Source organism: Sylvia atricapilla, chromosome 6 (assembly GCF_009819655.1).
Source record: "Sylvia atricapilla isolate bSylAtr1 chromosome 6, bSylAtr1.pri, whole genome shotgun sequence".
Classification (NCBI taxonomy): domain Eukaryota; kingdom Metazoa; phylum Chordata; class Aves; order Passeriformes; family Sylviidae; genus Sylvia; species Sylvia atricapilla.
This window is the reverse complement of record NC_089145.1, coordinates 27,119,571-27,133,648: the sequence shown is the minus strand read 5'-3', so window position 1 is coordinate 27,133,648 and position 14,078 is coordinate 27,119,571. Positions and strand designations below refer to the sequence as shown.

At 38.9% G+C, this 14,078-nt stretch overlaps 2 protein-coding genes across 12 annotated transcripts in view; both read right to left on the bottom strand.

Annotated features, from left to right (window-relative positions):
• NUMB (NUMB endocytic adaptor protein) overlaps positions 1-14,078 on the bottom strand; it is a 92,565-nt gene that overhangs the window by 55,746 nt on the left and 22,741 nt on the right. Inside the window, exon 1 of one of the 11 annotated variants that reach the window (XM_066321283.1) lies at positions 7,669-7,688. The exons of the other annotated variants lie outside the window; for them this stretch is intronic. The gene's annotated coding sequence lies outside the window, so the exon portion shown is untranslated. Of the gene's footprint in view, positions 1-7,668; positions 7,689-14,078 lie in introns of those variants that run through there. 11 annotated transcript variants of the gene reach the window in all.
• The window catches only part of TMEM62 (transmembrane protein 62), a 190,430-nt gene continuing 185,710 nt past the window's right edge, over positions 9,359-14,078 (bottom strand). The window contains exon 15 of the transcript XR_010743821.1: positions 9,359-9,368. The gene's annotated coding sequence lies outside the window, so the exon portion shown is untranslated. The remainder of the gene's footprint in view (positions 9,369-14,078) is intronic.

The window sequence follows — 14,078 nt, the reverse complement described above, 5'->3', positions numbered from 1 at the left end:
CAGGAAGGGCCTGGACAGGCCTTGTAGGTCAGGCATTGTAGGTCAGGCACACTGAAACACTGGGAAACCCAAACCAACTGCACATGGCCTCAAAGGCCACAGCCGGGTTACCTAACTCAGATCTGGGAAACTGCAGCGTACACAAACCAAAGCCACCTTCAGCTGCCTTTTGCACACGTTCTGGTAGTGCCTGCATCAGTTCTGAGATTCCAGTGCATACATTTTCTACCAAACTACTACTGTCATAATACCTTAGGACAACTCAATCAGCAGCAATAGCTACAGCCTAATATAGAAGCTAGCACTGCTTACTGTGACTGTCACTTATTACATTCCACCAGAGCAGCAAGTGACACATGCACATAAAACTAAAAACATAATTTACTAACCCCCTTTTTTTTTATCCCTGCAGTTAATGTGCTCATGAAATCCATCCTTCTGTGACAGAGATTGAAAACCAGTGAGTTTTAGGAGACAACAACAGTACTCCACTTGGGTACAACAACCTCAGTGAAACCTTCAGCAACACCCTGCCTTTTCTGCAAAGCCTGAGCAATTGCATCAGTGGGATGGGCCACTGGAGATGCCTCATTTCCTCTGCATCTTCAAGGCTTACAAAAGGTTTTGGTAGCTCCAGCTGTGTTCACTGATAACATAAGAAAACTAGTAAAAAATAACTGAGAAGGAGCAGGATGAGGTCCGGATGAAACATTTGGGTATGTACAGCATGTAGTATGTTAAGTTCTTAAACTGAATTTTGTCTTATTCATGAATCCTGCTTTCACTCATTGAAGTTTGGCTTTGTGACTGACAGAGCTACTTTACTCTTCAGCGCACATCTATAAAAATAACTGTGCAGACAGGATCCCAAGGTGTACTAGTAAGACAGCTACAAGCCTAGACATCAGGAAGTTTCAGCCTATTCCAAAGGAGCTTAATACTTAATGGAAGCATAGAGGCCTACAATTACACAGATAAGTCCCAATATATGTTCTTTACAAGATTAGAGCTGGAAAAATTTCACCTGTCCTGAGAAGGAAAGAAGCCAAAAGGCAGAGGAGAGTTAGATAAAAGCAGCCAGGAAGACATTCCTGGAATTTCTCCTTTCAGCCTTGAATTAAAGAAGTCACTGGTGGCTTTTACCCTCCTTGAACTTCTACAATATATTCAATCAACATGGTTTACTTAATCAGTAAAGACTAGAGCAAATATCCAGAGTAAGTATCTCTGTAAAGGAGGTCTACAAATACTTAGAAATACTTTTTATTTTATGTCAGAAAATATAACCCCTCCCCCCATACATGTCATGGCTGTTTGGTAATGGTATATGTTAGCTTCTGCATTTCTATCCATTTTTCTTAAACAAACTTAGTTATTTCTATCACGCCAAGTATAAACTAATGCATGTACGTGGGATTTAAAGCAGAAAACCATCACTCCCATTTAGAAAGTAGGCAACTTGATTAACCTGAAAAGATGCAGTTTGAATCCCAACCTGAAATACACTGCAAAATTTATGTAGATGGCAACTGTGGTGGTCAGGGGCAAGGAGGGAGAGAAGTACTATGTATTCTTTCATTTGAGAACCCAAAATTCTCGCAGTTGCAAAATTTTAGTCAACTTGTAGGCAACACTGCCTGACCACTTCCCAAAACTGGGGGCAGCAGAGGTAGTGACTTCAAGATGACATATTTATAGCAAACAGAACCCACATACAGCCACTAACTCTATAATTAAACACTACAACAAGATGCTATTATGAACACAATGTCTCTGGCAACATTCCATGTTCAGATGGACACTGAAATATCTTTTAGATAATTGAACTCGATCTAATCTGGAGTTGGTATTTCCTGGCCAATGATGACAAACTCTTCTAAACCATCATTAAGTATCAGGAAATACCCACCCCCAACATCAATCACTATCTAAACATACACCAAAGTATCATATTTTGAACACCTTCACTCACAGATAAATATCCTACAGGCAAAAATGAGGGGAAGAAAAAAATCTTTCCATCAGTCTTCAAGTAACAAAAATACAAAATCAAGTCCTGATATTAATAACAAAATATGAGTTAGGGCCAGACTCCCAGCTCACTTGTACAGTTTCACAAGATAACACTGGGCTCTTCCACAGTTATCTCACTCCCTTCATTCGTACATTAAAGTCCTACCAGAATTAAACTGATCCAAACCACTACTATGGGATGGTGGGTTAGAGAAGAAGACTGTGTACAGTGAGGACACTGGTCTTGCACAGCTCTGCTGTGCCCTTCCCTCTCAGGTTCCCAGGCGCACTGTGCTGCTGCCCCAACCAATTCCAGTCCTCAGCAATCCACACAAAGAGAAGGAACACACCAAAGAGCCTCTGCAAACTCCAGCCTAAAGGAGAAGCCATTCCTTTTCATCTCCATTTTCTGTTCCGTTAAAAACCGCAGAGGAAAGAAAGCACTTCTTAGCTAAAAACAAACAAAAAGAACCCATGGTAAGTGAAAGACAACATCACATTTATATTCAGGAAGGCTCAGGAGAGGACAATTGTCCTCTTCATTTCTGTAGAAACCAAAATTAAAGGCTCTCAGTAGGAAAGTCACAGCTCTAATCCCTTCTTCCCCATCTCACTGAAGGTACTAATAGAAAGTTTTCATCACAGCAGTCAACACATCACTATGTTGTGAATATTACATCTAACCCAAAGAGACTGCCATGATTTCCTCTCCTATCCTTTTCCACCTTTTTTTTCCACTTTAAAGGCAAAAGATTTGCTTTACAACTGCCATGAGTGCACCAAAACTATTTCCAATTTACTTAGAATTACAAAATACTTTCATCCCTGATGAAATTTCTAGTTGATATTAATTATGCTACAATTCTTCTACAAGAATTCTACATACTTAGGTTAAGTTGGTATGTGGTTCTCTGCAAGTCAAACACTTCCTAATTAAATCCTAAAATCCTATCAACTATCAATACTTAAAACTGCTACCTTGAAGCAAATCTACAGCTTGTGTATCACGAACAATCATTCTAGTGAGTGGAGTCTACTGCCTGAATAAAGCAGCTTTTTTTTTTTTTTTTTTTTTTAATTTGAACATGAAAAATCAAACCCCTTATGAAAATTGATATTCATTCCCAACCCTCCTCCCAGAAGAGCTAACCACTTATCAAACCACTACAGTAGATCTTCTGGCAGCTCTTTGAGCTGTAATCAAAGATCAGACTTACATTCAGATCTTGGGGGGAAAAAACCACCACCACCACAACACAGAGCACACACACATAGAATCCCCTTCAAAATTTAATTTTAATTTACAAAGACAGCTCCTTTGCACTTATCTCAAAACATGTTATGTGTTAGCAGTAAAATGGAATTCAGCTTTTTTGGAGAACACTTTAAGGGCAGATTTTTTGGACCAACACCCACATAAGCAGTGTGCTACACCTGCGAAAACACATTAAACCGCTGGTTCAGAATTCAGTTTGCAGACCAGTGAGCAAACAAGCCCCACCAGTGTTAACTGGCATGATACCTCTTGCACTCCTTGTGTCAAGTAGCTCACAAAATGTTACATCCATGCCACTGAAATTAAACTAGTGACATTTTTTCAAACTGGGAAGCTTACATAATGAGGAGAAGCACCAGAAGGAGCATTTACTTAGCAGCAACTCACAGCTCTTTAAGGACAGAAATTAGTTCGTACACAGAAAAAAGTACACGAGAAAACTTCCAGCAGAAAACTGCTTCAAAAATAATAAAAATTATTTTAAAATCCCTACTAACCCAGCCCTCTAATTCTATTATGTAAAGGTGTCTAAAGTCAGTCTATATAGATGTGAAGAATGTAAATTAAGAGTTTTGATTTGGGGGGGGAAATGAAAGGAAAAACAAACCCAAATGCTACCCAAAAAACTCCTTCAGCATTTATCTCGCTGTTTAAAGCAGCTGTGTCACATGGAGTAAAACAGCTCACTAAACTGTATCTACAAACCAAGGGCAGAGTTTTAAACTAATCAGTACAAAGGTCCTCAAGAAACTGAGTTCTCATAAATTATAGCTTTGCACACAGTTCAGTTTACAATGTGGACTTTGTAAAGATTTGAGACTTTCCTAGTGACGTGCCTCTGAGTACACAACAATATGAGGAAGTGCTGTAACTAATACCCCTCTTCTCTCCAGACAGTCACATATCAAAGGTGCATCATTGTTTAAAATGGCTCCAGTTCCAAAGGGTGAAGATCTACTCCCTGTCCTGTCTTGACCTTAAGGGAGGGACACACTGTCCACCAAAACATCCTGTCAGGAAAGCAGTAAGAAGTGTGCAAATTTGGAGATTAGGATAATAAATACACTTCTGCTGGTTACTTATTTTGGCTTTCAAAAAAATTATTGTCAAAGAACACAGAGGCTTTTCTAACCAAGCCTTGTCCAGGCCAGAAATCCTAGTGAACATGTCCACTTGGCAACTGCAGGAACTACGAATAATGTATTTGTGAAGCTCCCTGTGTGGTACTCTGGTGTCAGAATTTTCATTGTTACATCCACTCTCTTTTGAAGTTACATGTTTGCTAAAATTGGTTTAGCAGAACAAAACTGCTATTTATTATTTGCTATTTCTTCCAATATAGATATTTGGAATTTATGTGACCATAGTCTGTTCACTATGTAAAGTGTATGCATCTATTTAGGAAAAAAATGGGATGTTTACTGCTTTGGGGTTTTCTCTGTGTTTCCTTTTTTAGGACTGCATTCCCAAACCTGTGAGGAGATGCCTATGATATAAGGAACAAGGTCAACAAGTATTTTAATCAGGTTCATTTACAACATTTCTTAGGACTGGCACCAAGTCCTTACAGAACAATCTGTTTATGTGAATAATAAACTGCAGGGCTCCTAAATAAACTGGTAATATTGTACCTATTTCTTCATAAGTAAAACTACTGCTTTTTACTCAAAAGGTCTTGTTTTCTCAAAGTACAAAATTAACAGAAAGACTGGCCCAAAATACTCAAATGACTACTTTAATGTGGTTTTACTGTGGTTTTTATTACCAGACCTCTGTATTTATCGACCAATTCTCTCAAGATGAATAGTGGTCTCTGCATTTTTCTTGAAGTCTATGCAAGTGGAGAGCATTGAGCAAATAAACAACATTATTTCAATCTTTTTTTAGTAAAATATCTGCTGAAAACTACACAAAAGCTTAATTCAGGTTAGTGTTATAAACTCTAACAATGTTTACTGGAGTGAAACAGTTGGACAAGCCTGCTCTCATATTTAGTTCAATCGCTAAGCGTCAACAAGTAGTTTGCATCTCTACATATTTGCACTTGAAACTGAGATGTGGAGGAAAATAAACCTGGCAGATGAGATCTCAAACACTTAGTATTTTTTCCAGCTCAAGCTTTTCATACCTTAGATAAAATGCATTACCTCATTTTTTTAACATCAGGTTAACAGCTAAGAATCTTTGAGAGACAAAATGTAATTTTATCAAACAGCAAAGAGAATTGTGCAAGCCACACACAGCAAAATGCAAAGCCAGGCCAGAGAATCAAATTTGAGCTTGCATATGTTAAAACCTAGTTCAAACAGTGAAGCTCACTTTCACACTGTACTTTTTAACACAATGACAAAGCAAATCACACAACCCAGACTGAATAAACCAGATGTTACAATCTATAGGCTCTAGCAGCATTCCTTCCAACCTATACACACCATTTTCTATAAAGTAAAGTAAGATTGAGATCTCCATTTCTCAGGAATGAGAACTATTGTTAAATTCACAGATGATATTTTAAATAATAAAGAAATACATTAGTACATGGAAAAGATCCATAAACATATTTTTTACAAAGCATCACTACATTATGAGCTGCTACCTGGGCTTTGTACAAACTTAGAGGAAAAAATAGCCCTTCTTCAAAGAGTTGTTACAGAATTGTTTGGTTTTCACCGTATTTTTACTGTTCAGCTTCAGTTGTGCTGAGCAACCTTTAAGTGCAAAAGCTAGTTTTTGAGGTCCAATTTCAGACTGAGCAAAGTCTATCCAAAGATTTTCATGAAGTTCTGGACTGCATACCTGCCTGTAATGCTACGGTTTTCATATTGCACTGTGCCATAATTACTTCTATTTAAAATGAGAAACCAACTCTGTTTAAACATTTACTGCCACTTTAAGATCTTCAACAAACTACACTGCAGTCATGCTACTGTACCCATCAGGGACTTGACTACCATCTCTTTAAAAAGGAAAATCAACTCCATTTAATTCCTGCTTGGATCTAGACATCTGGAATCAAGTATATACACGAGGAAGAGCCACACAGCTGCAACTGTATAAATGTTTTTCTTACCAATTCCTTGCCAAGAGCATCTCAAAATTATAAGATCAATTTCACAGACAAGAAATAAAATGAAGGTCACACAGGAAGAAAGACTTTTAGAATTTGGGTATTCATATTTGGCATGAGAGGTATTCCTGGGCCAACATACAGTCTCATCTTGGATCACATTTTCCAGATTTTGTTTCCCGTGAACTTCTGGAGTGGAGCTTGTGTCTCCTTAAACGGGCATCATGATTATCACTGATTTTATCATAAGAATTTCTGGCATCCACTTCAAATAACAATCCAGCAGACAACACACATTCCAGCTTGCGTTATTAGGATTAAAACAGGAACCCCTTTCTATTGATATATTCCGTCCAACAAGGGTTATCTAAGCAATTGCCAAACTGATTGTAGTTGATTACAGCATGATGATGCATAGACACTAAGGTACATTTGTTAGCTGAAAATGCTGCAGTAGATTTAAGTCTTCAGAGGTTCGATTTATAAATAAGCTTGAGAATGCCCCTTTGATCTAACACAGTACTTTGGAACCCATAAACCATCCAGAACAGTATTTCTAGATTCAGATCACTAGGAAAGATTTTTTTTTTTTGTTCACCTCCAGCCAAACAGACTGCATTCTGCCTTCTCATGCAAATGAGTGATACCTGTGCGACTTCATTGTCAAAATTAATACCTACGGTCATCTGTCACCAATGCACTAAAAATCCATTCTTTCCTCTGACACATGTGCTAAGCCAATGTAAGTAAAAAGTTAACCATGGAAGCCTGCAAAGGCATTGTGTCTATAGATGAACATCCACATCAAGTATCAGTGGCACCAATTCTTTGGCACTTATTCTTTGCATAATCACATTAATCAAAGTTTGGGGCTTGGTTTGGTTTTGTACTGTGGCTAAACAACACTGACAAGCATCAGCATTCCAGAGGCTGCCCATATTTTAGAAACCTGCGATGGCTTTTCCACTCATACACCAACATTCGTGAAGTTACAAAGCTATGGAAGGATGTCACAGCATCAGACCACAATAAAGACATACTGCAGCAGACCAGCTCAAACCTTAGATAACTGAAATTACACTGGGCTGTTTAGCAGGGAAGACCATGATTTGTAGTACACAATGATTCCAAGTCATCCTCCTGAACTTTGTGAACTATTATGTTTCTAAGATCACACTGAGCACATGATCTAAGAGCACACTGATGCTACAAAGCTGTTGCTTTTCACTCCTTTCAAACAAGTGTAGTCACATTAGAGTTTCATTTTATAAGGTTTATGAAAATCTTCCAGAATTCACACATTCCTACTTACTGTGCAAGTTTGGCCATGACAACCGATATGGGTCATCTTCGTCAAGTGGACTCAAATTTCTTGTATCAAATGCTTTATATGGCATCACATAATATGCTGAACATACACACCAACACTTTTACTGAAGCTATTCTGGTCACCTGTAAACACAGACAACTTAAGACTCTGCTCCTAATCTTCATCCTCAAAGGTTTTGCCTCTTCACAACCCACTTCTCTGCAACTGTTAACTACAGCTAATGTATTTCAAAGGATGAGAACTGTGAACAAAATCTTGAAAGAGAGGTGCTTCAGCAAGCAGTAATGTGAAGTGACAATATTCATTCTGAAGACTTAAGAACAGCTGGACAAGATGTTACACTTTCACAAAGAAATAACTTAAAAATCACATGCAGCTTGTGGCAGCAGGGATCACTGTACAGACTGGGTTCAGCAACACAGGGATAGACAGCCAGGAACCCTGCAAATTTTCAAGGGGCAAATAAGCTGTGATTAAAACCACTTTAACATTCCTTGCCTCACCAATGTCTGATATCAAGTAACATTTAAATAATTGTCCAGAGCTGTGAAAATCATCTTGTCAACACTTGAAGTATTCTTAAAATCAAAGTTTTAGTTTTGTTATCACAGTGTTCTCTAGGACTTTGATAGTTCTCTCCAAACAGTTTTTGCATATTTTAGTCTGATCACCACACGTAAAGGGCAGTATGCTGCTCAAGGCAGAGTACCAGCAGTCTGTCAGCAGCTGCCAACGGTGTGAGCAGTGAATTATATGGATGATGATGCTGGAATGCAAACACTCTTCCAGCAGATTTGCTTGCTGAACCTTTTTTAAGTAAGATTACTTTCAGCCCATGTCTTTAGCCTGTTGAGGTCCCTCTGAACAGCAGCACAGGCATGTGCTGTGTCATCCACTCCTCCCAATTTTGCATCATCTGTGAATCTGCTGAGGGTGCAGAGTCCCATCACTCAGGTATTAAGGAAAATAAACAGCCCTACTATCAACCCCTAGGGCACCCCACTGCTAATTGGCCTACAGCTGGACTTTATGTCACCACCCTTTGAGCCCAGCATTTCAGCCAATTTGCAATCCCTTTCCCTGTCTACTTAGCTAGACCAGATGGCGAGAGTGTTAAGCGAGACAATGACAATAGCGCTGTTAAAGTCAAACAGTACAAACCTCTCTTTTCTCCTCCACCAACCCAGTCATTTTGTCACAGTGGGCTGCCAGGCTGGTCAAGCACGATTTCCCCTTCTTAAAACTACAACAACTATTGCCAATCATCTTCACGTCCTTCTTATGTTTGGAAATGGCTTCACAGAAAAATTTGCTCCATCATGTTCCCAGGGGTCTAGGTGAGGCTGAGCAGCCTATAAATACCCAGGCCCTCCTGCCATTCTTGGAGGCAAAAGTAACACTTGCATTCTTCCAGTCCTCAAGAAGAGTCTTCTATTATCTCAATCTTTCAAAAACAATTCCGAGTGGTTTTGCTAAGATATCAGCTCTCTGACTCCTCATAAGTGCATTCTATCAGTTCCCGTGGATTTTCTTATAGCGTACTTTTTAAAATGTTCCCTTAACTTGGTCCTTCTCTACTGAGACTAAATCTTCATTGCTCCAGGACTTTCCCACCAGTCTCTTAAGGCCTGGGATTCCAGACAACAAATCCTACCAATCAAGACCAAGGTAAAAAATGACATCTAGTACCTCAGCTTTTTCCATGTTTTCCTTCATGTCCCTCTGGCTGGTGATGTACTTCCAGAAGTCTTTCCTATTGCCCTTCACATCCCTAAACACCTCCCTGAAAACTGAGGTCCAAAGCCAATCCCAGCCACACCTCTTCTACATTGATGAAGCGCAGTGAAGTTCAGATTCAAACAAGGGTCAAGTAAGGGAAAAGGCACTTCTTGAAAAATTTCATACTGGGCCTACTCTAACTTAACCATCGTAGTACAGTACACCCAAAACAAGGAAACCATAACCAATTCCAAATTGCCTCTCTACTCTGTTTAACCTTACAACACAAGTATCATGCTAATGATGGCTAAGCTTGCTCCTGCAGTCAAAAATAGTGCCTGACTGACAGATGTGATATGCACTGGAATGAGCGTGACTAGGCAGTGACACAGCTGTCTTCTCAACAGCAACACAACCTCTGTGTTTGTAATTGTGATGAAAGTGAATTGCTACTTTCAGGAAACCTAAATGATGCATCCCGGTGGTTATATATTCTGTGTTCCACATTATCCAGTTCTTTCATCTTATGTACTAACTCATACCTTACGGCGTGCCCTGTATTTCTAGGGCAAGACAACATCATTCACATGTCAAGAGGTGAAATGTTATAACCAACAAATTAAACAACTCACTAGCTCTGGACAGTGTATGCAGTAAAGATCTCTGACTGTACACGGTAAAGGACTAAACTACCAATAAGCACATACCAAAGCCAGCTTTATGCCACAGGTTAGTGGATGCTGCACTCACAAGCAAAGGGTGATAAAAGCAGTTCTGAGCACTGGAACTGTACTTTAGGGCAATAGGCTGGTTTAAACAAAGTGTCCAAAACAAACAGCAGCAGTAAAAGTGTAGGGAAATAGAGACTAGCTGATAATAACAGCCTGGCATCTGTCAAGACAAAAAATGAGATCTTTACACTTACAAAAAGCAACGTTGTCAAACTTCAATGTGTTTTAAAGCAACAAATTATTTCAACCCTAACTAAGGCTCTGTTAGCAACTAAGAGGAATAAACAAAATCCAATTTTTCAGAAGTCCAGATATGCTTTAGTATATCCAGTCAGAGGCATTCCAGCCACTCTACCACTGTGTGACACGAAGCAACAAGGCTCCTTAAAGGCACAAGGAGTCTGAACATCTATAGAAACACCAACAAAGAAAGGTTGAGGAAACCAACAGTATGTCCTTAATCAGTTCCCTCTAAATCGGTGACTCCCTAACTGATTTAAAAGGGGTTTTAAAAAGCCTTTGAACAAAACTTTAATTAAATCTATTCCAAAACAAGCACCCATTTCAGCTCAGTGCTCTAGGTAAAACTCCAGTGCATTTACAAGTATAATCAGTTCAATGCAGTTCTCCCTCTTTCCTCTATAAATACAGCTATTTATGTTTGACCCCAACCCACACTAAAACTCAAACACCCCCAGCATGCAGCTCTTTCATCTACTTCTTTTTCACAACCTGATCAACAGTAGAATGGCAGATGAAGAAAACTTGGGTGCGATACGTTCAGAAAACAGTCAGAAAGGGTTTTTTCTGTCTGAGTGTGATAGTGAATCAAAGATCTGCCTGAGCGTGATAGTGAATCAAAGATCTGCCTGAGCAAGTGCTTTTACTACTGGAAATGCATCATACCTGCACAAAAAAAAATACCATTTTCACAGAATCATAGAATAGTTTGGATTGGAAGAGAGATTTTAAATTTCATTTAGTCCAATGCCCCCAGCAATAAGCAGGGATATCTTCAACTAGATCAGGTTGTTCAAAGCCCCACCTAACCTGACCTTGAACACTTCCAGGAATGGGGCATCTACCATCTCACTGGACAACCTGTTCTAGTGTTTCACCTCCCTCACTGTAAAACATTTCTTCCAAACGTCTAACCTAAACAGTCCTTCAGCTTAAAGTCATTACCCCTTGTTCTGTTGCAATAGACTTCGCTAAAATGTTTCTTTCTAATAGGCCGTTTGAGTACTGAGTAATTGTCTTTATGGCCCCCCTCTGGACTCATTCCTAGAGGTCTGTGTCCTTCCCGAGCTGGAGACCCTAGAGCTGAATGCAGCATTGTGAGTGGGGTCTCAGCAGAGCAGAGAGTGTCATCAGCAAATCTGCCAAGGGTGCATCCAATCCCTTTAACTATGTCATTAATGAAGAAGACATTAAATAGCACAGACACCTGAGGGACACCATTTGTCACCAATATCCTTTCAGACACTTTTGGTTGCTTCCAGAGAGTAGTGGTCAATGGCTCAGTATCCCAGTGGACATAGTGAGAGGTGGTTTAACTCACCAGATTTAAAATTCAATAGAACAGGTACCAAAACAACTGAGTAAAGAAGAAAACCAAGATACTATGAAAATTAGTGTTATTTTTTACATTTTACTCATTTTTCAGTTACTACTCTAGTTCTATTAACATCCATCCATTCAAAAAGCAAAATTATATCTCCTCTCAATACATTAATTGAAAATCCAGGTATTAACAAGCACTCCTGAAGGCCAGGACACTCAAAGCCATGTCTGTATTGACACAGTTCTGACCAAGAATTTGAAAGCCTGTCTTGAATCGGCACAGTGGGTCACACCACTCAGCATTTCACACCTCTAAAGAGGCATCTGAGCACGGAAAGCAGAGACTGCTTACATCTCGGCAAGTTATTTCTGCACACACCAAGGAAAAAGTGCGATCAACTGACAAGAAGCAATTGTATTAAGATTTTAAAATAATTATTTTTGCCCAGAAACTGATGGCAATCACTAATTACCAGATACAAAGGTCTGACAGAGTCACAGTATTTAGGGCTTTAGCAAAACATGCAGAAAAAAGCTTCAGCAAAGCAAAAATCTTACTAGTGATCCACAGGTCAGACAGAGCTCATCAGAGAATTCCACTTTAGAGTGGACCAGACAATGGTTTTTTACTACCTGGACTTCTAAAGAAATGGAATTTACTTGACAAAACTGAGAAATTTACATTAAATATTATAAATTATCATTTCAATACTGTGGACCATTTCATAATATTACTTCCTTTCCATAAAGACAATTTCTGTGGTTTTTATCAGATCTTACCCTATTCAATGGCCACTGCTAACAATCTTCAGCCAAAACAAAATTTGTTGTACAATATATATCTGTTTATGCTATGTGTGTCTGGGAGAGAGGAAAAACACACTAAGGAAAAAAAAAAAAAAAAGATCAAGTACCTTTAGTATGGGAACTGTTTTTCCTGATACCGGGTTTTAATTCCAGTATGCTCAAAATTAAACAAAATGGCAATAGTTCTTATTCTATTGTACAGATTTCCTTATCTGTACAAGCAGAGGAAACACACCCTTAATAAGAAGTTTCGCTCTAGGGCTATATCCATCATAGGTCAGTCTTCAATATGAAAGTCAGCAACAAGCCCATCAAACCCTTCCTGAGCACCAGGTGGGAAGACTAACAGTGAGCACTGCTAGGCCAAATTTCTCAAGGAATTTGCTTAGAGATATTCAGTTTTCAGAAATATTGATAAGACTAGGACCATGCTACTATATATTACAATAAAGTCCCCACCAGGTCACCTGTCTGCACTAAACCACCCCTAAGCATACTGTGACATCTGTACACATCTGCTGAGAAAACAACCAGCACTTAACTTTCATAAAGGAAAAATCAAAATAAAAGGCTGCTGAATAATGGAATTTTCTGCTAGCTTTCCCAAATCTGGTTTCCCACATTTCTGGTTTCATTACAGTTTCAGAATTTGAAATTTCAAGATCAATATAAGCAGCACAGAAAAACTTAAAACAATCTTCCCAAAATACTAGTTTAGAAATGAAACTAAGAAACTATGACCCAAATACACATATTTTACATTATGCTGGTTACCACTGAACAAGAAAAACTGGTTTGCCCACACGGACAAAAGAATGGTATTACTCACCCAACTAATGTTTCCCTAATTCAACGTTACTAAAATGAACATGTTCTTTACTCTGTTCTTGAGGAAAACTCTGTGACTGTACAAAGTGGTCCTACAGTTTCATTATGAATACTCAAAGGGCAAAAAATGGCAGCAGTGGTCAGGTAGCATACACAGAGATGACATATGAGCTAAAAAAGCCATAAAGCCAGCAAACGACTAAGGATTAGTGCTTAACACAGGTGAAAGGTTTGTGTGATAGCTGAATATTTGAGAACTTTTGACCCCACCAACACTTTTAGGAGCAAGGGTTATCAGAATGCAACACTGCACCAGTCAAACAGAAACCCACCTTCTTAAGCATCTCTGAACTTTCATGACAAACTCCTAGACAAGATATTTATTTAGATACTTCCATGTCACTTTTTCAAAGTATTTGCTATCATGTGAAAAGCTTTGTCTGGAAATAACCAGATGTCTTCCACTATCAAATTGCTGGCTGTTCAGGTTTTTTCAGCAATTTCATATAATAGTTATAATTTTGTGGTGGGCTGATCTTGGCTGGACACCAGGTGTCAACCAAGAACATTCCCATCACTCCCACACCTCAACTGGATAGGGCAAAGAACATACAATGAAAGGCTCTTGGGTCAAGGTAAGGACAGGGTCATCACCCACCAACTGTCATAGGCAAAACAATCTTGATTCACAAGTTGAATTTGTTTACAATTTAATTTATAACCAATCAAATCAGAGTAGAACAA